Source organism: Heterodontus francisci, chromosome 6 (assembly GCF_036365525.1).
Source record: "Heterodontus francisci isolate sHetFra1 chromosome 6, sHetFra1.hap1, whole genome shotgun sequence".
Classification (NCBI taxonomy): Eukaryota; Metazoa; Chordata; class Chondrichthyes; order Heterodontiformes; family Heterodontidae; genus Heterodontus; species Heterodontus francisci.
In genome coordinates this window covers 19975759-20001616 of record NC_090376.1, presented here as the reverse complement: position 1 = coordinate 20001616, position 25858 = coordinate 19975759, and the positions used below count along the sequence as shown (strand labels likewise).

General features: G+C 43.8%; 1 protein-coding gene across 5 annotated transcripts in view; it reads left to right on the top strand.

The window, feature by feature from the left end:
- The window catches only part of LOC137371167 (regucalcin-like), a 45109-nt gene that overhangs the window by 3768 nt on the left and 15483 nt on the right, over positions 1 to 25858 (top strand). Inside the window, exon 1 of one of the 5 annotated variants that reach the window (XM_068033238.1) lies at positions 12718 to 12773. The exons of 1 other annotated variant lie outside the window; for it this stretch is intronic. The gene's annotated coding sequence lies outside the window, so the exon portion shown is untranslated. Of the gene's footprint in view, positions 1 to 12717; positions 12774 to 13756; positions 13859 to 21925; positions 22018 to 25858 lie in introns of those variants that run through there. 3 more of the 5 variants (XM_068033237.1, XM_068033240.1, XM_068033239.1) reach the window with 3 other exon arrangements.

Here is a 25858-nt window from a genome sequence, read left to right as displayed (position 1 = left end):
ACTTTACCATGATGATACCGAGTGTTGCAGTTGAAGGAGATATTTGAATTATTAAAGAAATAAGGCTAGATCTTTCAAATGGCATGAGTTGCTATTTGTGTGAAATCGCAAACAGTACTGAGGCCAGAATTTGAAGATAAAGAGGTGGCCCCGATGAGGAGGGACAATCGGCTAGGCCTTGGCGATGGCTGGGGTGGGTCATGGGTGTAGGGCATGTGGGGTTGTTTCAGCGAGGGCGGCCCATGCTGTTGGGGCGGCCCTCCATGAGGCACAGAGAAACCGATCAGGATGACCCCCCCCCACCCCCCACCCTCACAGCCTGCAAGGAGGCCACCATGTATTACTAGGCAGCCTCTTCAGGTGCCAGTGCCCATCCGCCACTGGTAAAATACCAGCGGTGATGGTACAAGGCCCTAAGTGGTAATTAATTGGCCACTTAAGGGCCTCAATTGGCCAGCGGGCGGGTCGCCTGCCACCTCCCCACTGCTGGTAAACTAGCGGCGGGGCAGGTAGCCAACAGGCATGGCAGCCCTCCTGCCTCTTAACCCGTTCCTAGTGTGGGAAAGTGGGGCATAAAAGTCTGGCCTGAAATTGTAACATAAAGAATGATGGACAAGCAAAATAATTAAAACGGGAAGAGTTTTATTTGTTCTATTCTTGTTTTCGATAATTTGAAAATGTACACAGGAGAAGGTTTTTAGATACATGAATGCAATGACTACAACTTCCAGTACACAGCCAGCTGTCTAAGTCAGCAAAGGGAAAAGTAAAGGATTTATTTTGTCTGATCTCATGTAGTTGAGGCCAATGGTGGATGAAGGGAGGGGAGATGCACAAGAGGTCAGAGTCTGCTGGAGGAGATTAGAGATCGGGAGGGGCTAGGCCATGAAGGGATTTAAACATACGTATGAGAATTTAAAATTGGTGGCGTTTCAGAACCAGAAGCTAATGTCGGTCAATGAGGACATGGGTTACGGGTGAGTTGCTCTTGGTTTGGGATAGGATAAAGGCAGCTCAGTTTTGGATCAGCTGAAGTTTAAAGAGGGTGGAGGCTGGGAGACTGGCCAGGGGAACATTGGAATAGTTGAGTCTGGAGGGGACAAAGGCATGGATGAAGTATTTGGGTGAGGCAGGGGTGGAGCTCGGTGGTGTTACAGAGGTGAAAGTAGACTGCCTTCGGGATGGAGAAGAACGTGGAGTCGAAAGCACTGATTCTTTAAGTTTTTACAGAAGGTTAACACTGATTCGCTATCTACTGAAGGTTAGCACGGATTATTTGGGCTGAATTTTCACTGGGTTTGGAGCAGGTAGAGAATTAAAAATGCGGAAATTGACAGTATGTTGGGAAGCTGGTCCCAACTCACCGACTTCTGCATTTAACTGCAGTGAGTTAGGCTGCGTGCAAGTAACCCTCTCGAGAGAGGCAGGTTGTCAATTTCAATATGTTAATTGTTCAGTTAGAGTGACATTAACATGGCTTTTGGAATTTAATTGCGAGTCCACCAGTTTCCCAGGTCTCCTGGAACTTGCAGTGAAAGCAAGATGAGAACAGAGTGGCAATTGAGGGGGCTTAAAACATGACAGTGGAATACGTCAATCTGTACTGAAACCTCACAGCTGCTTTCTTGCCTGCATCTGTGAAAGACTTTATTCACAGTATTTGTGCTGAGAGGTGACTTTCACAACTTTAGAGATTTGAATGTCTGAACTCCTCTTTGGAGCTCTGATCTATCAGATCGGCATGGGTGTCACATGTGCTGTTTTACTTTGAACCTCAGATGAGGACCAAGATGACCAGCAACAGCACCAGCAGGAGCAGCAGAATCAGAACCCCCATACCAGCATAGATGCAAGAGGCTTAGAGTCTCCTGTCGGGTGGTGGCAGACATTTGCAACCTGCTGGAACCGGACCTGCTGTCAAGTGCACTTGGTGGCCATGCTTTACCCGTGGCTGGCAAAGTCATCACCACCCTCAACTTCTTTGCTCTAACTCCTTCCAGGGCTCTGTCAGTGACATTTGCAGGATATCGCAGTTGGTGACCCACAAATGCATAAGACAGGTGACTGATGGCTTGTTTGCCAGTACAGACAATTATGTCAACTTTGGCACTGATGATGCCAGTCAGAATGAGCGGGTGCTCTGGTTTGCGGCTCTAGCTGGCTTCCCAAAGGTGCAGAATGTCACTGACTACAAGTTTGTGGCGATTAATAGACCCCCAGATGACACAGGAGCATTCATCAACTGCAAGGGCTTCCACTCCTTCAATGTGCAGCTGGTGTGAAACCACAAAAGATGTTTATGCAGGTGTGCGCAAGATTCTCAGGAAACTGCCACGATGCTTTCATCCTGGGGTAGTCCACCCTCCCTGATCTCCTCATCCCTTGAAGCAGGCTTACCAGTTAGTTACTCAAAATCAAGGGATACCCACTCTGAGTATGGCTGATGACCACCATGAGGAACCCAACCAATGATACAATGTAACCCATATGGCAACCAGATGTGTCATTGAGCTAGCCATCAGCATGCTGAAGATGTACTTCAGCTGTCTGGACAGATATGTAGATGTCCTTTAATATGTACCAGCCAGGGTCTCCAGAATGTTCCTGGTGTGCCGTGCTCTTCATTAGATTGCACAGAAGCAAGGTTTGGACCTGCAGGATGAATAAGGCGTAGAGCTTGAACCTCTTCAGACAATCTGAAGGAGGAGGAGGCAGAACGTGATGCAGCAAGGCACCAGCAGCGACGCACATTGCTGCCCAGGATTCACACGATGCCCTCCTTATTGCAAGGTTCATTTAGGTTCCACCAGTCCACCCATCTGACAGCCACATGCAAAAGCCACTTCCTCCTAGCCCACTTCCCTCAACGCAAAGGAGTCCTGCAAACAACAAGCATCCCTTTCACAGCCTTCCATTGTTCGTTTCCAATTCTTGTCTTAACTTTCATCGAGTGAAAAGACCATTTTCCAGACAGTAACCAAAATGGGAACATTGGGAAAGTGACGGAAATAAATAATATTTATGTGACTCAAAAATTAAACAGAAACTTGACATGCTAACATTGTGCAACACACCCATGCGTGCAACCTAAGTTGCTATAAAACTTTATTCTTACTCTTCCTTGCAGTTCCATGTAGTTCAACCCATGGGGCGGCACAGTGGCGCAGTGATTAGCACCACAGCCTTACAGCTCCAGCGACCCGAGTTCGATTCTGGGTACTGCCTGTGCAGAGTTTGCAAGTTCTCCCTGTGACCGCGTGGGTTTTCGCCGCGTGCTCTGGTTTCCTCCCACAGCCAAAGACTTGCAGGTTGATAGGTAAATTGGCCATTGTAAATTGCCCCTAGTGTAGGTAGGTGGTCAGGAATATGGGATTACTGTAGGGTTAGTATAAATGGGTGGTTGTTGTTCGGCACAGACTCGGTGGGCCGAAGGGCCTGTTTCAGTGCTGTATCTCTAAACAAAATAAATAAAAAATAAAACCCCTGTGGATTCAGCAGAGGTAGAGGCAGGCTGCTCAGATCCCTGCTCTGACTGCTGAGATGCTCTTTGTAGATGTCCTCTGGATTTTAAAGTCCGTGAAGGCCCTGCCAAAGACCACCTGCACCGTGCATCTGGTCAAGAGACAGCATGTGGGGCACTGACTGTGAGTGGAAGCACTTTGAGCTGAGTCCCCACTTCCATGTCCCCTTTCACCATCATCCCTCTTAGGGCCCACCCATACTTCTCTGCTAACAATCAGTTGGAGAGCACTTTGTTATAGAACAGTGGGGCGACGAAAGACCAAGGCTAAGGCATCATGAATCTTATTTAAGATGACATTCATAGTGCAAGCTATTTGTGAGGGCCTACAGGCCACATTTGATGGTTCATGGAGGTGGTCACTCTTTTCATGGACAAAGTCATCATCACAAAGGTCTTGCAACATCATGCCACTCATGCTTGAGATGGACTCCTCCAACTTCTCTAAACATGTACAGTACGGCTGGAAGGTCTACCAGTACATCGCACATTCTTTGCTGCTGCTCCAGAATTTTCTCTTCATTGATGGCTCCTGAGGTTCTGCATTTGCAGTGCTTGGAGGGTCCTGCAGCCACCGACACAGATGTTCCAATGCAGTCCCTGTCTCCACCATCTGCTCTTGCTCACTTGTGGTGTGAGTCACTGGGTGAAAACCCAATTATTTTCCTTGCTGGAACCACCGAAGTGTGAATATCAAAGCTGCTGCATGGTCTGCATGAGAGGGGGTGACCTCCTTTGAGGAATTGTCATTGTGGTCTTCCTGGAGTAACTCCTTTGGGAGATTGAAGACATGAATTATAACTGTTTAAGGTAAGAATATTTTACATGCTCATGATGCACATGATCGTGTTTCAGCAGCTTCTGATATCAAGACAACATAAGTGAGTGTTGTCTGTTATGTGGCTGTCTGATATTTAATTTTGTCACCAGGTAGTCGGGAAGCCCCCATCTCCCCATTCCTGATAACCAAGCGCGCAGAGACTCCGCAGATGTCCAGCCTCTTCCCGTGGATTTGTGAGTATCAAGATGGCTGGAGGGCCATTTCCAGCTCTCTGCTTCTCCCTTGTGCTCTGTGCTCCCTTCTCCTGCAAGAAGAGAAAGAAGAGACCTCTGAGTGAGAATAATGGATGGATGGAGAACATTTGTTGAGGGTATTGGTGTTAGTGTCAGCGGTCGATGGATAGATGGAAATGTGAAGAAGTACAGAGACAGAGAGTGCACCTGCAAGGTAAGTTGGTGTGAGGAATGATGTGCTCAAGTAGGCTTGAGAAGGCAGAGTGAGGGTGTTGGCATGATACACACATCCGGATGCAGTTGAATGTGTCACTATACATGGCCCGTTAGACAAACTCTCAAGGCAGTGGGACCAGATAGCTATGGCGGCCAATGATAGGAGTCTAGCCCCAGGGATCTGGAAGCACTGCCGCAAGAAGTTCAATGACCTGACACGAGTGGTCAAGGTCAGTGAATGCATCTTCAAATGCCGTGTTCCACCAGCTGCACCACCAGCCTCACACACTGCTCAATGCACTCCAGCACTCATCTACCAACAATCTCCATGGATTTCATTATATGCATGCCCACATGTGCACCGGAGTCATGAACCACTGATAGCCTTTCATGTTCAGTAGTCACCCTCTGGTTTGTCATGGTGGTTCAAATGCAGATGGTACAGTAGACTGCCACAGAGTGAATTAGAATTAGAATTAGAACATTACAGCGCAGTACAGGCCCTTCGGCCCTCGATGTTGCGCCGACCTGTGAAACCATCTGACCTACACTATTCCATTTTCATCCATATGTCTATCCAATGACCACTTAAATGCCCTTAAAGTTGGCGAGTCTACTACTGCTACAGGCAGGGCATTCCACGCCCCTACTACTCTCTGAGTAAAGAAACTACCTCTAACATCTGTCCTATATCTATCACCCCTCAACTTAAAGCTATGTCCCCTCGTGTTTGCCATCACCATCCGAGGAAAAAGACTCTCACTATCCACCCTATCTAACCCTCTGATTATCTTATATGTCTCTATTAAGTCACCTCTCCTCCTCCTTCTCTCCAACGAAAACAACCTCAAGTCCCTCAGCCTTTCCTCATAAGACCTTCCCTCCATACCAGGCAACATCCTAGTAAATCTCCTCTGCACCCTTTCCAAAGCTTCCACATCCTTCCTATAATGCGGTGACCAGAACTGCACGCAATACTCCAGGTGCGGTCTCACCAGAGTTTTGTACAGCTGCAGCATGACCTCGTGGCTCCGAAACTCGATCCCCCTACTAATAAAAGCTAACACACCATATGCCTTCTGAACAGACCTATTAACCTGGGTAGCAACTTTCAGGGATTTATGTACCTGGACACCAAGATCTCTCTGTTCATCTACACTACCAAGAATCTTCCCATTAGCCCAGTACTCTGCATTCCTGTTACTCCTTCCAAAGTGAATCACCTCGCACTTTTCCGCATTAAACTCCATTTGCCATCTCTCAGCCCAGCTCTGCAGCCTATCTATGTCCCTCTGTACCCTACAACATCCTTCGGCACTATCCACAACTCCACCGACCTTAGTGTCATCCGCAAATTTACTAACCCACCCTTCTACACCCTCTTACAGTGAAGGCAGAGTATTGGGCATTGCCATGTATAATACACTGCATAAGGTCGCACACTAGCTGGATGTTGAGGGATTGGAATCCCTTCCGGTTATGGTACATCTCAGAGTTGACATACGGTACCCACAAAGTGACATGGCTACAGTCAACGGCAGCCTTGATCATGGGGAATCCTGAGGCTGCAGTTGTGGCTGCAACAGAAGCCAGATTTCAGGCAGGACCTCCTTACTGAAGTGGAAATGTCTGACACGCTGTACCTTGCTGAGGTTGAAGTAGGAGAATTGCTCCCTGAGCACTCTGGGTGGATATGGCCTCCTGACGAGAACCCATCTCCTCCTCCTCCTCCTCCTCCCTCTTCCAAAAACTTGACTTGCTCTGCATCATCTCTGCTCATCTCCCCTGTCATGCTATTGGTCAAGGGCATTGCAAACAACTGTGCACATGTCTGGAGCAAGAGGTTTGTGTGGAATTCATGAAGTCAGGACAAAATCCTACACCACATGACACACCACTCCCCGTAGACTTCATCAACTTTAAACAACGCTGGAAACCATCAAACACTTCTACAATTGCAATGATAGCCACTGGAAATTAACTAACAACTGACCTGAAAGTAGTTGATGATTCCTTTAAATAGCACTGATGGGAGGGTCCTTTCTGCTGCTGAACGCATGTTCAGCTGTACAAGGTTAAAAGAGGGCATTAGCTAGAGCATTAAGTTCCAAAATGGCAGCGCTGGCATAAAATCAGTGGCAAAAAATGGGCACTAAGCAGCGACTTTTGCACCCAAAGACTGGATTTTTTGGGTAAAAGGCTATTGCTTCTCTTGATAGCTGTAGAATGTCAACCAATCTGTAAGGCTGTAACTGTTGATGCATAAAATGGTCTTGGATAGTTTGAATCCACTCATGTTTATTCTCTTGTGTACATATAAATAGATAAGGTAGCTTGTTTTGTCCTGAGACCAAAATTGCGGAGCCTTTTATCTTCTGACCCCATGAAAAACTGAGTTTTTGGTATGTGGAGCTCGTAATACTGAAGGTTAAGCCAAGAATGAAGGTCTTGGAGAACACAACGTCATGCTGAGTTGAGACCATTGTAAAGAAGTGAGGGAGATCAAAGGTTGTCTGCCCTGGGCCTTGAGCCAAGCAACTCCAGACCCACAGCAATGTGGTTAACTCTTACATGCCCTCTGAAATGGCCTAGCAAGCCACTCAGTTGGACCTAACCGCTACAAAGTCTATAAAAAGGAATGAAACCGGACGGACCACCCGGCATCGGCCTAGGCACCGGAAACGACAACAGCAAACCCAGCCCTGTCGACCCTGCAAAGTCCTCCTTACTAACATCTGGGGGCTTGTGCCAAAGTTAGGAGAGCTGTCTCACAGACTAGTCAAGCAACAGCCTGACATAGTCATACTCACGGAATCATACCTTACAGACAATGTCCCAGGCACTGCCATCACCATCCCCGGGTACGTCCTGTCCCACCGGCAGGACAGGCCCAGCAGAGGTGGTGGCACAGCGATATACAGTTGGGAGGGAGTTGCCCTGGGAGTCCTCAACATTGACTCTGGACCCCATGAAGTCTCATGGCATCAGGTCAAACATGGGCAAGGTAACCTTCTACTGATTACCACCTACTGTCCTCCCTCAGCTGATGACTCAGTACTCCTCCATGTTGAACACCACTTGGAGGAAGCACTGAGGGTGGCAAGGGCACAAAATGTACTCTGGGTGGGGGACTTCAACGTCCATCACCAAGTGTGGCTTGGTAGCACCACTACTGACCGAGCTGGCCGAGTCCTAAAGGACATGGCTGCTAGACTGGGTCTGCGGCAGGTGGTGGGGGAGCCAACACGAGGGAAGAACATACTCGACCTCGTCCTCACCAATCTGCCTGCCGCAGATGCATCTGTCCATGACAGTATTGGTAGGAGTGACCACCGCACAGTCCTTGTGGAGACGAAGTCCCGCCTTCACATTGAGGATACCGTCCATCGTGTTGTGTGGCACTATCACCGTGCTGAATGGGATAGATTTCGAACAGATCTAGCAATGCAAAATTGGGCATCCATGAGGCGCTGTGAGCCATCAGCAGCAGCAGAATTGTACTCAACCACAATCTGTAACCTCATGGCCCGGCATATTCCCCACTCTACCATTACCATCAAGCCAGGAGACCAACCCTGGTTCAATGAAGAGTGAAGGAGGGCATGCCAGGAGCAGCACCAGGCATACCTCAAAATGAGGTGTCAACCTGGTGAAGCTACAACCCAGGACTACTTGCATGCCAAACTGCGTAAGCAGCATGCGATAGACAGAGCCAAGCGATTCCATAACCAACGGATCAGATCTAAGCTCTGCAGTCCAGCCACATCGAGCCGAGAATGGTGGTGAACAATTAAACAACTAACTGGAGGAGGTGACTCCACAAATATTCGCATCCTCAATGATGGGGGAGCCCAGCACATCAGTACAAAAGATAAGGCTGAAGCATTTGCAACAATCTTCAGCCAGAAGTGCCGAGTTGATGATCCATCTCGGCCTCCTCCTGAAGTTCCCAGCATCACAGATGCCAGACTTCAGCCAATTCGATTCACTCCACGTGATACCAAGAAACGACTGAAGGCACTGGATACTGCAAAAGCTATGGGCCCTGACAATATTCCGGCAACAGTACTGAAGACCTGTGCTCCAGAATTTGCCGCGTCCCTAGCCAAGCTGTTCCAGTACAGCTACAACACTGGCATCTACCCTGCAATGTGGAAAATTGCCCAGGTATGTCCTGTGTACAAAAAGCAGGACAAATCCAACCCGGCCAACTACCGCCCCGTTTGCCTACTCTCTATCATCAGTAAAGTGATGGAAGGTGTCATCAGCAGTGCCATCAAGCGGCACTTGCTTAGCAACAACCTGCTCAGTGACGCTCAGTTTGGGTTCCGCCAGGGCCACTCAGCTCCTGACCTCATTACAGCCTTGGTTCAAACATGGGCAAAAGAGCTGAACTCAAGAGGTGAGGTGAGAGTGACTGCCCTTGACATCAAGGCAGCATTTGACCGAGTATGGCATCAAGGAGCCCTAGCAAAACTGAGGTCAATGGGAATCGGGGAAAACCCTCCGCTGGCTGGAGTCATACCTAGCACAAAGGAAGATGGTTGTGGTTGTTGGAGGTCAATCATCTGAACTCCAGGACATCACTGCAGGAGGTCCTCAGGGTAGTGTCCTAGGCCCAACCATCTTCAGCTGCTTCATCAATGACCTTCCTTCAATCATAAGGTCAGAAGTGGAGATGTTCGCTGATGATTGCACAATGTTCAGCACCATTCGTGACTCCTCAGATACTGAAGCAGTCCGTGTAGAAATGCAGCAAGACCTGGACAATATCCAGGCTTGGGCTGATACGTGGCAAGTAACATTCGCGCCACACAAGTGCCAGGCAATGACCATCTCCAACAAGAGAGAATCTAACCATCTCCCCTTGACATTCAACGGCATTACCATCGCTGAATCCCCCACTATCAACATCCTAGTGGCTACCATTGACCAGAAACTGAACTGGAGTAGCCATGTAAATACCGTGGCTTGAAGAGCAGGTCAGAGACTAGGAATCCTGAGATGAGTAACTCACCTCCTGACTCCCCAAATCCTGTCCACCATCTACAAGGCACAGGTCAGGAGTGTGATGGAATACTCTCCACTTGCCTGGATGGGTGCAGCTCCAACAACAGTCAAGAAGCTCGACACCATCCAGGACAAAGCAGCCCGCTTGATTGGCACCCCACCTACAAACATTCACTCCCTCCACCACCGACGCACAGCGGGAGCAGTGTGTACCATCTACAAGATGCACTGCAGCAGTGCACCAAGGCTCCGAAGACAGCACCTTCCAAACCCGCGACCTCTACCAACTAGAAGGACAAGGGCAGCACATACATGGGAACACCACCACCTGCAAGTTCCCCTCCAAGTCACACACCATCCTGACTTGGAACTATATCGCCGTTCCTTCACTGTCGCTGGGTCAAAATCCTGGAACTCCCTTCCTAACAGCACTGTGGGTGTACCTACCCCACATGGACTGCAGCGGTTCAAGAAGGCAGCTCACCACCACCTTCTCAAGGGCAATTAGGGATGGGCAATAAATGCTGGCCTGGCCAGCGACGCCCGCATCCCATGAAAGAATTTTTTTAAACTGTAACATGTGGTATCCATTATCTTTGCATCACCATGTATCATTCCTAATAAAATCTTTAAGGCTTTCCTGCTTGAACTACATATTTTGATTGGTTAATTGTTTAATATCCGCAATTAGAAAAAAAGGATGACTTACATTTATATAATGCCTTTCATGACCTCACGAAATGTCAAAACATGCTACAGCCAATGAAATATTTTTGAAGTGTAATGTGGCAGCCAATTTGCACACTTTCAGCTCCAACAAACAGCAATGTCATAATACAAGAACACAAGAAATAGGAGCAGAAGTAGACCATATGGCACATCGAGACTGCTCCACCATTCAATACAATCATGGCTGATCTTGGGCTTCAATTCCACTTTCATGCCCATTCCCCATATCCCTTGATTCCCTGCAAGACCAAAAATCTATCTATCCCCGCCTTCAGTTAATTTGATTTTCGATGTTGGTTGAGTGATAACTATTAGCCAGGGCACTGGAGACAATTACCCTGCTCTTCTCTAGAATAGCGCCAAAGAATTTTAAATTTTTTTAAAATTATTCATTCACGGGATGTGGGCATCACTGGCAAAGCCAGCATTTATTGGCTAAGCCTTGAACCACTGCAGTCCATGTGGTGAAGGTGCTCCCACAGTACAGTTAGGTAGGGAGTTCCAGGATTTTGACCCAGTGACAGTGAAGCAATGGTGATACACTTCCAAGTCAGTATGGTGTGTGACTTGAAGGGGAACTTGTAGGTGGTGCTACCATGAGCCTGCTGCCCTTGTTCTTCTAGGTGGTAGAGGTCACAGATTTGGAAGGTGCTATTGAAGGAGGCTTGGCAAGTTGCTGCAGTGCATCTCGTAGATGGTACACACTGCTGCCACTGTGCGCCAGTGGTGGAGGGAGTGAATATTTAATGTGGTGGATGGGGTGCAGATCAAGCGGGCTGCTTTTTCCTGGATGGTGTCAAGCTTCTTGAGTGTTGTTGGAGCTCTACTCATCCGGGCAAGTGGAGAGTATTCCACCACACTCCTGATTTGTATCTTGTACGTTATGGAAAGGCTTTGAGGAGTCAGGAAGTGAGTTACTCCGCTCCGAATTCCCAGGCTCTGACCTGCATTTGTAGCCACAGTATTTATGTGGCTGGTCCAGTTAAGTTTCTGGTCAATACCCCAGGATATTCATCACAGAGGAATCGACAATGGTAATAGCATTGAATGTCAGGGGAGATGGATAAATTCTCTCTTGTTGGAGATGGTCATTGCCTGGCGCTTGTGTGGCATGAATGCTATTTACCATTTATCAGCCCATGCCTGAATGTTCAGGTTTTGCTGCATGCAGATATGGATTACTTTATTATCTGAGGAATTGTGAATAGAACTGAACATGTACAATCATTGGCGAACATCCTCACTTCTGACCATATGATCGAGGGAAGGTCATTGATGAAGTAGCTGAAGATGGCTGGCCCTAGAACACTGCCTAGAGGAACTCCTGCAGCAATTTACGGGATTGGCCTCAAACAATTGCAACCATCTTCCTTTGTGCTCGGTATGACTCCAGCCAGTGGAGAGTTTCCCCCCGATTCCCATTGACTTCAATTTTCCTTGATGTTACACTCTGTCAAATGCTGCCTTGATGTCAAGGACAGTCACTCTCACTTCACCTCTGCAATTCAGCTCTTTTGTCCATGTTTGGACCAAGGCTGCAATTGTGGAAGTGAGCAGAAAGGCATGGCACTATGCTTAATGGGAAATATAGCCAAGTTAGGAATAGTAGCTTTGCTGATCTTTGATTTTAAGTGGCAGAAACCACAATGAAATAGTTAAAAGTAAAGGCAGAGCGTGTGAGACTGTAAAGACTAGCCGACACTGGTAATTGCAAGGACATCTGTTCTTTATGGCCTGATTGTGTGACTCCCTGTGGTTTGGAACAAATGGACTCCTGTGAATCAAATGATGTCCATCCCTGTGTGAGTGATAAGGAGTGCTAGGCCCCTCTTATCTTCGTGAACTGCCACTACTTGATGTAGCTGCAGACTGCACGAAACACTCAGGAATGTAAACCTAATAGAGATAGCAGGATGCTCCGCAATTACTTGTCACAAGGTAGAGACAGACTCATGATCCATGTAGGGAGTGAGACTAGAATGATTATTGATGATTCCTATGCTCTTTCTAATTAGCTTGCTTGTCCGCTTTCTTTTATCTTGCTGGTACAAAACAATATTTTATTAGTAACAAGTATGTATGGAGAATGGAGTGTATTGTAACCTCAGTAATAGATGTACTGCATGTCACCACGTGGGTGAAGTCGAATTGTACTGCACTGATTGGTTAAACAAGGAGGTGTAGCATGAATCTTAATGTATAAACAGTAGTACCTGTATCAAAAACTTCACGTACTCTAGTGGACCAGACAGACTCTGGGTGGAGTCAGTGTCATTGCATTAGAGTAAGTCAGCCGGCTAAATGCGCAAATAAAGTAATTGATTTTACCTACACATCCGACTCGGTATATTTACTGAACCAGACTGAAGGCAAAAAGAACTCAGATTTACATTTTGGTATCAGAAGTGGGATCTCAACAGACGACCGCCGATCATCAGCGAAATCAGAATCAGACTGGTCTTGGACGGAGAGAGAGGAAATGGGCCCCCGACGTGAGTACTTGATATATGACCATGTCGGTTTTCCTCTGTCCCGTAGTCCGATAAAAGTTTGATCACTCGCTGATGGTCAGGTAAGATCGTCTGGACGAGATCAACGATCAGTCTGGCTGATTAGAAAGACAAAGTTCAGTCGATGTCGGTACGACTGAGGTGTTATATCGTTAGGTCAGGTTTGGTCGGTTAGTTTAGACTACGGCTGATGGGAACTGAGGTTAAAGTTTTATTTTAGGTCAGGTTTAGTCGGTTAGTTTAGACTACGGCTGATGGGAACTGAGGTTAAAGTTTTATTTTAGGTCAGGTTTAGTCGGTTAGTTTAGACTACGGCTGATGGGAACTGAGGTTAAAGTTTTATTTTAGGTCAGGTTTAGTCGGTTAGTTTAGACTACGGCTGATGGGAACTGAGGTTAAAGTTTTATTTTAGGTCAGGTTTAGTCGGTTAGTTTAGACTACGGCTGATGGGAACTGAGGTTAAAGTTTTATTTTAGGTCAGGTTTAGTCGGTTAGTTTAGACTACGGCTGATGGGAACTGAGGTTAAAGTTTTATTTTAGGTCAGGTTTTGTCGGTTAGTTTAGACTACGGCTGATGGGAACTGAGGTTAAAGTTTTATTTTAGGTCAGGTTTAGTCGGTTAGTTTAGACTACGGCTGATGGGAACTGAGGTTAAAATTTTATTTAGGTCAGGTTTAGTCGGTTAGTTTAGACTACGGCTGAGGGGAACTGAGGTTAAAGTTTTATGTCAGGGTTAGTCGGTTAGTTCAGACTACGGCTGATGGGACTGAGGTTAAAGTTAAAGTTGGTCGCGACTGAAGGCTTAAGCAGGTTGTTTTAGAATGACTGAGGGTTTATTTTAAGGTTCAGATAATAATTTGTAAGTAATTTTAATTGTTTAGATAATAATTTGTAAGTAATTTTAACTCTTGGACTGTAGGGGCGAACAACGCAGTTCAAGAATAGTTTGTGATAATAGTTTGTGATAATAGTTTGTGATAATAGTTTGTGATAATGGGAAACTGTTTAGATAATACAAGTGATCCATCCTGTCCATTACAAGTTCTGTGTGATAGATATTCGGATAAAGGGAAAGACTTCAGATAATTATCGGCAGCCTTAAATAAGAAATTAGGAGACCAATGGCCCTTAGGGGGGGGACAAAAGACTTGGAAGTAACAAGAAAAAATCTGGAAACAAAATAAAGGCAATAGGGCCAAAGAATTAATTGGATTATGGAGACAATATTGTCAGGAGGAAAAAGATAGACCCCTCCTATCAAGTTGGCAAGAAAACGCCCTTAAATTAGGAATACCGATTAGTGAAGGGGGAAACCAAAAGACTCTAAAAATTCTGTTGATCCCAACATTAACTGCGCCTGTTTGTCTCCTTGTGTGTGGTTCGTCTTTTGTTTGTGTCTATTTGTTTTCTTGTGTCTTGTTCGTTTTCTTTTGTTTTAATGTTGCTTGATTCATAGAAAAGAACTAGGGTTTGAGAAAGTAGAAGGAAGTATGGGCTCGACGGCTTGTAAGGAAGAAGGGTTGCCCCCGGGGACAAGTAAATCATGTCCTCTGGAGAAAGGCGACCCACGTCCGTTTGCCCACTCGAGAAAGACGCAGAAGCGCCACGGTACAATACGTGTTTTTAAAGATAGGTATGTTTTAGAGTAAAAACAAGTTACTGTGTCTTTGATTCGACTGTGAGAATGTTGGAAGCTTCCGCGAATGAATTGAATGTCTGGGATGTACAGCTTGTGTTCTGTACAACTGACTGTCGTTAACTCTTTTTTGTCTGGCCTTAATGATGAGAGAATGAATCTGTTACTTTTTCTATTTTTACAAGTGTATATTTTGTGGGAACCTTGAATCATGTTTTGGTTGTGAATTAGTTGAACCTGTGTGTGTTCCTTGACATCGGGACAGGGAATTTTGAAAGAGATTTGGTATTTTGAATTCGTAACCCATTACAGAAATCAATTTTCGAAGTTGTTTGGAATTGAATGAGTGTGAAAAGTGATTGTTGGGTGTGTTCATTTCGATTTAGTGTTGTGCACCCAGGAATGGGATATAAAATTGAATTATATTTTAAGTTAAAATTTTATTTTGATTTTAAAAGCTGGTTTTGCAACTGTGAAAAGGCAAGGAACAATTTTGTAAGAGATAAGCTTCAGCCTTGAAGGTCTGAAGATGTTTGGCAGAAATCCAATTTGAAGTTTACCACTCCTGCTTTAATTGGAGTTCCAGTTCAAAATCTGTTCCAATTTTTTTTGGAGTTTAAATTAAAGACATGTTTTACTGACTGTTTTAAGTAGCAAATGTCAGGAATTGGATATTGGTTTAAGGGAGAGAAGGATAAACAAAGGAGATATAGGAAAGATTCTGTCTGTTTAAAGTTTGTTTAAGAAGCTGGTGTTAAATATTTTGTGTTAAGAATGTTAAATAACTTTTTCTTTAGTTTTTGGTTTTATTACAGTCATTTGAAAGGCGCCTGAAGAATGAACAAGAAAATGACGTAATTTACCTTTTAAAATAAGCACGTGCTATTCTGTTCTGTGTGTAGTTAATGAGTAGTATAAGTTAATAAGTCTGAATTGAATTAATACTATTAAGGTTAATTGACCTGTTAAGTTGAAGAACTGGAAATTTCATTTGTTGCCACAATGAACTTTCAAGTTTATTATGTCATGTTTTGGAGGAGTCTTCAGTTCCGGACAGAGGACTCACTCATATAACATTGGCAGTTTTGATTTTTAAATATTGATTGCAGTAAATTGGAATTTGGAGTCATCTTTGTTAAAAAAAAATAAATAATCCTTGGATTAGAAACCTCTTATAAAAGATGAAAAAAAAAGTTTGGAAACAATTGGAGTTTAATCTAAAATGCTGTCTTTCCTGATGGAGGTGGTTTCCTTTGAAGTTGATAATGTTACTAAAGATTTTGTTGTTTGAAAATCCTAAGGATAAAAAAAAAACATTTAAAAAGGAGTTTAGTTCTTTTCCATTAAAAAAAAAGGGTTACGTAAAGCGACGCAGTGGAGAATGCTTTGCTCCGCCCCCTTGGAGACAAGCAAGAAATTAACCCTGCTGCAACCATCCTTATCAATGAGACAAAGTGCTTGAGAAGGAGAGATAGTTGCAAGCACTTCTGTCTTTAACGTACAAAAGGTACAACCAAGTCTGGGCATAAGAAATTGGAATCAATGAACAAAATTTAATTGATATGAGTAGTTATTTAAAGTATTCAAAGGGAAATTTACTGTTATTTGAATTTGGAATAATCTGAGATGTCAAAAATCCAGTTTAATTTGGCAAGTTATTTAAGGAATTAAAATGTCATCTAAGGTAAAAAAAAAAGAAAAAAAAACAAATATACACTAATGTCCGGAATCAAATGGAAATGTTTGATTTCTGTTTTAAGGAATTATGAATATTAATTGTAAAGGTTCTCCAGGGCTCAAAATGAAATAGAATTATAATAAATGGGAATTGGCAATCAGATCTGGCTGATGCAAGCGCTAATAAAGGAATTCTGGGGATAAACAAATAGTGAAATAAACAGCTAATTTCCAAGAAGCCTCGAATTTTCCAGTGAAAGTCAGGAAAGTGTAGATAAGACTAGCAATTGATAGTTTTCTCTTGGAGATATGAGTTTTTAAGAGAGCTTCATTTCAAAGTCTGGCCATAACCAGAGACATCAGGACCCTGCAGGGGGAGGTAAGCAAAGATCTCAGATAGACACCACCAGCGCCCCCCCTTTTCTTCACCGCTGATATTTGGTCTTTTGATAAAATCACCTGAGAGTTCAGAATATGTGGCATGACAGTGGAATACCAGTGTAAGTGTGCAGATGTGATTTGTTATTTTGAAAGCAACGGAAGCATTTGTGGCATTTTCAACTTCAAAGGAGAGCAACCCTAAGAATACCAAAAGGATTTTTAAAAAAAGATTAAAATGGAGTGTGGTTTTTTTTCGATCAGAGAAGAAAAAGGTTTTGTAAAGTGACGCAGCTGAGACGATTTTGCTCCGCCCCTTGGAAAAAAACCTCCCCGCTGCAGCTGCTGTTTTTCCATTTAATCCACCACACAATTTTGCATTGCTGAGAGTAAAATTTATACATATTGGACATTGTTAAATTTTAAATTTCTAAATTGACAGATAGAATTGGACAAATTAACCCATTGGGCTCAGAGGCAGAGCCACAGTAGATTCTTTGTGGGTTGTTTTTAAGCAGGTGACGGCAGGCCATGTGAGAATTGATGCCACAGCAAGAGATCCAGCAGCTTTGAGAATTTAAGACCTTAATTGCAGACATCAAATATCACAGCATCTTTATCAATGAGACAATTTTCAGCATCTGCAGTATTTTGCTTTTATTTTAGTGGACAATTTAATCCACCAGCTGTGTCAGATTTTGACGGCAAAGGCCCTCAAGGGACCTTTTGTGTCAAAATCATTGGGGGGGTGTACAAGGGAAGGAGCCAACAATCAAACCAGCATTCAAAATTTATCAAACGGACAACAAGCTCCAATCACCACGATTACCCCCACATTTTAATTACTAACGAGTAAGGTTACGACCCAACAGCCACAAGTGACTGATCTCCCTTGCCCGGCCTTGACTACAGGACCAGAAAATGGACTTGCGATAATAAAAACTAATAAAATTGTATATGATAACATAAAGCTTGAGTTGGTACCGGTAATATTGAATATCTCAGATATCCAGCTACCTGGCTGGTGCCCTGAGAAGAACTGAGAGTTGTACAAGGTATTACTGTAACAATTGCTGAGACAGGAATTTGGTAATGAGGGAATAATAAAGGGAAAGAGACATAAACATAGTTTAGTGAATAACGCAGCTACAGTCCTTAATACGGGAACTTCAATTGTCAATACTATAGATTTGGAAAATGTGGACCAGAATGTGAGAACCCTTAGTCAGCTAGTAAAGGATATTTTGAAAAAGGAACAAAAAGGACAGAGTGGTGTAGCTAAAGTAGGAAAGGACTTGATGAATATGGTGACAGGAAGGGTGATGAGACTGCCAAGGTATGACGTAGCAGGTAGTGAGGAAATAGGACCCGCAAGAGAAAGGGTTAAAGATTCGTGAAGGAGCTGTGCAGACAACTGCACAAGGTGAGGCAGGAGGTTCTATAGAAACATGATAGAGGAACAGACAAAGGTGCCTGTTGTGGGAGACAAAGTAATGGTAAAGGGAAGAGCCGATAGAAATACATGGTCCCAACTGAAAAAATATAATCAAGGGAATAATGGTAGTATTGATAGGCATTTGGATTATTATTAGATGGGTTACTAACTGGGCAAGGATTGTGGGGAACGAAACCCGAGCACAACGGGACCATATAGATAATTTCGAAAGAGTAGAGATGATAAGAATATAAATTAACTCCTGGATTCCCCAGGACATGTTCGGTCCCCACAGGTAGACATGTATCCCTCATCGGGGGATACTCACAACATGGACAAGTACTAACACCTGGTGACCACCAGGGCAGTGTGTTTAAATTACAGATATAACCACTAGTGGCGAATGGGAAAGAACCAGACTGCAGTGGCTGTGGGGCCTGAAGAACAAAGACCCAGTAATGGATGCACGACGGATTAATGAAAGGAGTATTAATATGGACTATATGAACTACGGGGCATTGCACAACATGTTGGATGGGAAGTGTGTACGGTGCTCCACAGATGACCGTGCTAACTGCGTGACCAGACAGAAAGGAGAAGGGGTAACTGAGAGCTGTGTCTTTGGAATTGTTTGTGCCCCTCCCATTGGGCAACAGATGATAAGGAAAGTTGAAAGGAACATGGATGTGTGTGGGTACATCGAGCCCAGGGGAAGCGTTGTATGATAATGTTAAACATGAGATTGTGCCTGTCCTGGTCAATATCTCAGGGATGCAAATGCCGGGATATTGGACGGAACAGGCAAGAAATATGTATAGTGTATTAAGTAAGATTGTAATGCAGCAGGCTGCCAATGCCATGGGTGCCGTCAGATTTCGAGGTCAGAATCAACTTTATAGGACAAGGAGAGGGATAGTTAATGACGTTGCTACCGGATTCAATACCGGTGCCTCCATAGTAAAATACAGTTAATACTGGCCATAATATGGGGCAGACTAGCTTGCCGTTCATACAGGCGCTATGTGCAGCGAAGGAGGATGAAAACCAGAGCAAAGGCAAGGGAGACAATTTGTCTATCTAGAAATATTATTTTAGTAACCAGTAACATATAATATTAGTGAACAGTGACATTTCAAGTAATGAGAGTGTTTGTAGTACATACAGTTTGTGAATGTTAGAACAAATTCGAGAAAATTCGAGGCAAATTGATGCAAGACAGGTGCCAGTTTGGATCAATGACACCCAGTTGGAATACTTAACTAGTCACACAAATGATAAAATTACCAGGTGCCAAATCAGAAAACTTAAAGTATGGAAAGATCAGGAATGTGTAAATACAGGATCTATGAGTATTGGAGTAGTGTTGGGAATACCTGTAATTCTGAGAGATAAGTTAGGGATGCAATTATACAAAGTAGAAAATACAGGAGTGATAAGGGGAAAAGATTACATAGAATACAATGATATTTTACCCTATGTTATGGAAATTGGAAAAGAGGTAATTGGAACAATATTGTCCATTGTCTGAGTGTAGCCTGGAAAACCAGGTGGTCATACGTCCTCATCCTAATTATAAAACGGCAGAATCAAAATGTGGGTTTAATACCACTGTAAATTACACCATGGAGACTAGGAAAGCATTGTCAGAGCTAACCCATGTGGCCTATATGGGAAAGGGGAGATATTGCTTAACCACCACAGCGAAGGAGTACCAGTATGGACATAAACGGACTTGTCCGGTGAGCAACAGTACATTTTGCTTCAACCCACAAATACCAACCCGAGTAGGGAAGATGGAGTTGGTACAGATACATAAGCAAAAGACAGAAACAATAACTGTGACAGAAAGTATTAAGGAGGATTTGACTATTCAGCCATTGCCCACACGCTTGGGTAAAGAGAGACAGCAGCTAGAAGTCATTGCTGTAGTGTACTACAATTTGGAACAACAGTCGAAGATGCAACAAGATGAGATTGACGAGATAAATGATTCTACCTGGCAGGAGGACTTATGGAACTGGGGGTCAGACGTGCAAATACACCCCTGGTTTAGAATTATCTCCCATGTCCTGCTAGTGGTTTTGGGTATCATGGTGTTATATGTGACCTACTTAATTTGGCAACTTTAGAAATTAATTAGGCGATATAAGAGGATGTATGAACACAGGTTGGACAGCTACCCGAAAAAGCAATTAGTGTTCGAACTTGCTGTGTAAAAGGAGGGACAATTAGTTATGCCATAAAAGGGTAAATGTATAACCTATTCATATATTGTTAAAATGAATTAGTGAATGATCAGTATACTCTAAGAATGAAATTGCGACTGTATTATGTTCGCACAATTAATTGATTATGTAATAGTGATGTTTAAATTGTGCTTTCTTTAATATTACACTGCTTATGCTTTGCAAATGAAATTGTAATTGTACAAGTGCACCACCTTTTATTTTGTAAGCAGATAGTTGAAGCCCCTGCAAAACTTATGCCTTTACAGAGTTCCCGCAGGCCCCTCTTATGGCACAAGCAGGCAACGTATTGAGTGCGACCCCTCTGGGTGTTGAAGGCTGTTTCTAGACAAATAGAGACCATTAAAGGCACCTAGGTGGGATCAAGGGAATGATTTTTAAAAACGTTTTGAAGAATCAAAGGGGGGACTGTGAGAACAGAATTTAGATTTTAGAATTTTTAAGAACAGAATTGCATGGGAACATTTAAGATGGAACAATTAATCAATCATGTATTGCTAGCAAGCTAGCTTCAGTGCTGCAGGGAGGGACAGCTTATCAGAAATGACTTCATAACTTCAGGGCTGCAGAGGCAACTTGGCCTTGCAGCTGGTACAGCGAGAGAGAGAGAGAGACATTGTATTTCAACAGCACTGTTCTTATCACCCAGACATGACAATCCTAGGGAACAGTTAGAATGAAAAACATACTGACCAGGCTAATACACGCCCCCTTGTTAGAGGGTGGCTCAGCCTACCCTTCTGATTCAGCAGTTGCTGAGTTTTTTCTTTTATATTTGCTTTTATATTATACTGTTTAAATGTTATTTGAGTAAATAGATCCATATAATCCTAGTGAATATATATAATCACATATAAATTGATCAGTAGAGAGAAGGTTATCATAGAATGATAAAAGGGGGGAATGTGGAAGTGAGCAGAAAGTCATGGCACTATGCTTAATGGGAAATATAGCCAAGTTAGGAATAGTAGCTTTGCTGAGCTTTGATTTTAAGTGGCAGAAACCACAATGAAATAGTTAAAAGTAAAGGCAGAGCGTGTGAGACTGTAAAGACTAGCCGACACTGGTAATTGCAAGGACATCTGTTCTTTATGGCCTGATTGTGTGACTCCCTGTGGTTTGGAACAAATGGACTTCTGTGAATCAAATGATGTCCATCCCTGTGTGAGTGATAAGGAGTGCTAGGCCCCTCTTATCTTCGTGAACTGCCACTACTTGATGTAGCTGCAGACTGCACGAAACACTCAGGAATGTAAACCTAATAGAGATAGCAGGATGCTCCGCAATTACTTGTCACAAGGTAGAGACAGACTCATGATCCATGTAGGGAGTGAGACTAGAATGATTATTGATGATTCCTATGCTCTTGCTAATTAGCTTGCTTGCCCGCTTTCTTTTATCTTGCTGGTACAAAACAATATTTTATTAGTAACAAGTATGTATGGAGAATGGAGTGTATTGTAACCTAAGTAACAGATGTACTGCATGTCACCACGTGGGTGAAGTCGAATTGTACCGCACTGATTGGTTAAACAAGGAGGTGTAGCATGAATCTTAATGTATAAACAGTAGTACCTGTATCAAAAACTTCACGTACTCTAGTGGACCAGACAGACTCTGGGTGGAGTCAGTGTCGTTGCATTAGAGTAAGTCAGCCGGCTAAATGCGCAAATAAAGTAATTGATTTTACCTACACATCCGACTCGGTATATTTACTGAACCAGACTGAAGGCAAAAAGAACTCAAATTTACACAATGAGGTCTGGACCTGAGTGGCCCTGGTGGAACCCAAACTGGGCATTGGTGAACAGGTTATTGTTGTGTAAGTGCCACTTGATAGCACTATCAATGACACCTTCCATCACTTTGCTGATGATTGAGAGGAGAGTGGGTTGCTGGGGCAGTAATTGGCAGGAGTGGATTTGACCTGCTTTTCATGAGCAAGACATACTTGGGCAATTTTCCACTTTGACAGGTTATTGCAATTTTGTAGCTGTACTGGAACAGCTTATCTAGAGGTGCGGCTAGCTCTGGAGCACATATCTTCAGTACTGCAGCCAGGTTATTGCCGGAGCTCGTAGCCATTGCTGTGTCCAGTGCATTCATTTCTTGATACCATGTGGAATGAATTGAATTGTTGAAGACTGACATTTGTGATGATGGGCACTTCAGAAGGGGTCGAGATGGATCATCCACTTGGCACTTTTGAATGAAGATGGCTTCAAGCACTTCAGTACTGTCTTTTGCACTCATGTGCAGGGCTGCACCATTGTTGTGGATGGAGATGTCCATGGAGCTGCCACCTCCTGTTATCTTTTTAATTGTCCACCAACAGTCATGACTGATATGATGGACATTGAAGTCCCCCACCCAAACTACATTCTATTGTCCTGCTTCTTCCAAGTGGTGTTCAATATGGAGGGGCACTGTTCCATCAGTTGAGGGAGGGTGGGAGGTGGTAATCCTTGCCCATGTCCTTGAAAGCATGAGACATCATGGGGGTCCAGAGTCACCGTTGAGAACTCCCAAGGCCACTTCCTCCCATATACCACCTCTGGTGGATCTGCCATGCCAGTGGGAAAGGACATACCCAGGGATGGTGATGGAGGAATCTGGGACGTTAACTGGAGAGTATGATTCTGTAAGCATGACTTCATCAGACTGTTGCTTTACTAGTCTCAAGGATAGCTCTTCCAATTTTGGCACATGTCCCTAGATGTTAGTCATGGCTGTCTGGGCTTTGCCTTTTTTTTATTCGTTCAAGAGATGTGGGCATCACTGGCTAGGCCAGCATTTATTGCCCATCTTTAATTGCCCTTTAGAAACAGAGAGGCATGCTAGGCCATTTCAGAGGACATTTAAGAGTCAACCACATCACTGTGGATCTGGAGTCACATGTAGGCCAGACTAGGTAAGGAAGGCAGATTTCCTTCCTTAAAGAACATTTGTGAAACAAATGAGTTTTTACAACAATCGACAATGGTTTCATGGTCACCATTAGACTAGCTTTTTAAATTCCAGATTTATTAACTGAATTCAAATTTCACCATCTGGATTCAAACCCATGTCCCAAGAGCATTAGCCTGGGCCTATGGATAACGAGTCCAATGACATTACCACTATGCCACTGCTTGTCCAATGCCTAAGTTGATACCAGGTGGTCCATCTGATTTTATTCTTACTATGCTTTTTTGTACCAGTTTGATATGATTGAGTGGCTTACTAGGTCATTTCAGAGGGTAGTTAAGAGTCAACCACATTGATGTGGTCTGTGGACTTGAACCCACAACCTTCTGACTCAGAGGCAAGAGTACTGCCCACTAAGTCATGGCTGACAGCTTAGGTCTTTATATTTGCCAATCGCTATATTTCTTTATTGTCTAGAATCATAGGCCGGACCAGGTAAGGACGGCTGGACATTAGTGAACCAGTTGGATTTTTACGATAACTTTATGGTCACCATTACTAACGCTAGATTTATTTAATTAGCTTGAAGTCAAATTCACAAACTGCCATGGTGGGATTTAAACACAGATCTCCAGATCATTAGTCCAGGCTTCTGGATTACTAGTCCAGTGGCATAATCACTATACTACTGTACCCTCCAGGGCAGACAGGGCCCCATTTTAACATCTCCTCCAACTGATGGGACTTCTGACAGTGCAGGTCTCCCTCACTATTGCATTGAAGTGTCAGTGTAGATTTTGCACTCAAGTCTCTGGAGTGGGACTTAAACCTGCAACCATCTGACTCAGAGAAAACACTGCTACCCGCTGAGTCATGACTGACAGCTTAGGCCTTTAGGGTACTAAATATTCCTGGATACAGGGTGTTCAGGAAAGATAGGGAAGGAAAGAAAGGAAGAGGGGTGGCAATATTGATTAAAGACAATATTATAGTGCTAGGGAGATGGGATGTCCTAGAGGGGTCAAGGACAGAATCTTTTTTATCTATTTAGAGATAAGAAACAGTAAAGGTATCATTACACAAAAACAAGAAATGCTGGATTCACTCAGCAGGTCTGGCAGCATCTGTGGAAAGAGAAGCAGAGTTAACGTTTAGGGTCACTGACCCGAAACGTTAACTCTGCTTCTCTTTCCACAGATGCTGCCAGACCTGCTGAGTGAATCCAGCATTTCTTGTTTTTGTTTCAGATTTCCAGCATCCGCAGTATTTTGCTTTTATTAAGGTATCATTACACTACTGGGTGTATTCTATAGACCTCCAATTAGTGGGAAAGATATAGAAGAACAAATTTGCAAGGAAATTACAGAGAATTGCAAAAACTATAGAGTAGTTATAATGGGGAACTTTAATTATCCTAATATAGACTGGGATAGTATAGTTTAAAGGACAGAGCAGGGGAAGAGTTTCCAAAGTGTGTTCAGGAGAATTTTCTACATTAGTATGTTTCCAGTCCAACAAGGAAGGAGGCATTGCTGGATCTGTTTCGAAGGAATGAGTTGGGTCAAGTGGATCAAGTATCAGTAGGGGAACATTTAGGGGACAGTGATCATAAGGTTTAGGTTATCTATGGAAAAGGACAAAGAGCAATCCAGAATAAAAAATAATTAATTGAGGGAGGGCCAATTGCAATGAGACAACACATTAGAGTTGCTGAGCTAAAGCTGCAGGGTGGGCACCCTTCAATCTCCTTCACTTTTTTACAATGGCCTCACCTTTTATGCTTAGGTCACGATCTCTATGACTGCATTCCTGGTGCCTCATTAGGCATTATTAGCACAACATACCAAAGAATCACTTTCTCGTGGTATCAGGAGATTAAAAGGTATTACGACCAGGTGAGGAAGGGGTCTCAGGCCCTTTCGCCCCTTCTCTGGTTTGACTGCAACAGGGTTTATCTTTTTGACACAGTGATTTAACTTACCACCTCAGTGAGCGCTTCTCCTGTTGCTCTAATATAATTGCAAATGAACCAATCAGACAGGTTTACTTGAGTTTAAATAAGAAAGATGTAAGTTTATTAACATCGCTCTAAACCAGTTAAAAGTATTACAATATGCTACGTATCCATGCCCACAAGAGACACACACGCACACACACACAAATAGATTACAGAGGGAAAAACAGAGTTGGGAGGTTGGAGTAGAGTCTGTAATAAAAATAGAATTTAAACACTGAAGCTTAGTCCCAGAGTCCTTAGTTGAAGTTGTAGTCCTGAAGTGAAGTACTCGCTGGGCCACGTGCATGGGTCGGGCTTTCTTCCCAGGTTCTGGAAGGCCGAAGAGGGTCTTTAGACTTGTCCCCTAGTTGCTGACTGTAAGGACCTGTCGACTTGGCTTCCACTAGCTGCAGCTTGAGGCTTCTCTGGATCTCTACTAGAGAGAGAGAGAGAGAGATATGTTCCCTCGCTGGATCTCAGTTACTGTCTGCCATCTGAGTCACCACTCTCAAATCTCCCAGAGTTGCACAAGCGGTCACATGACATGACCACCTCTTTGTGTTTGAATCAGAATCTCCCGGAAT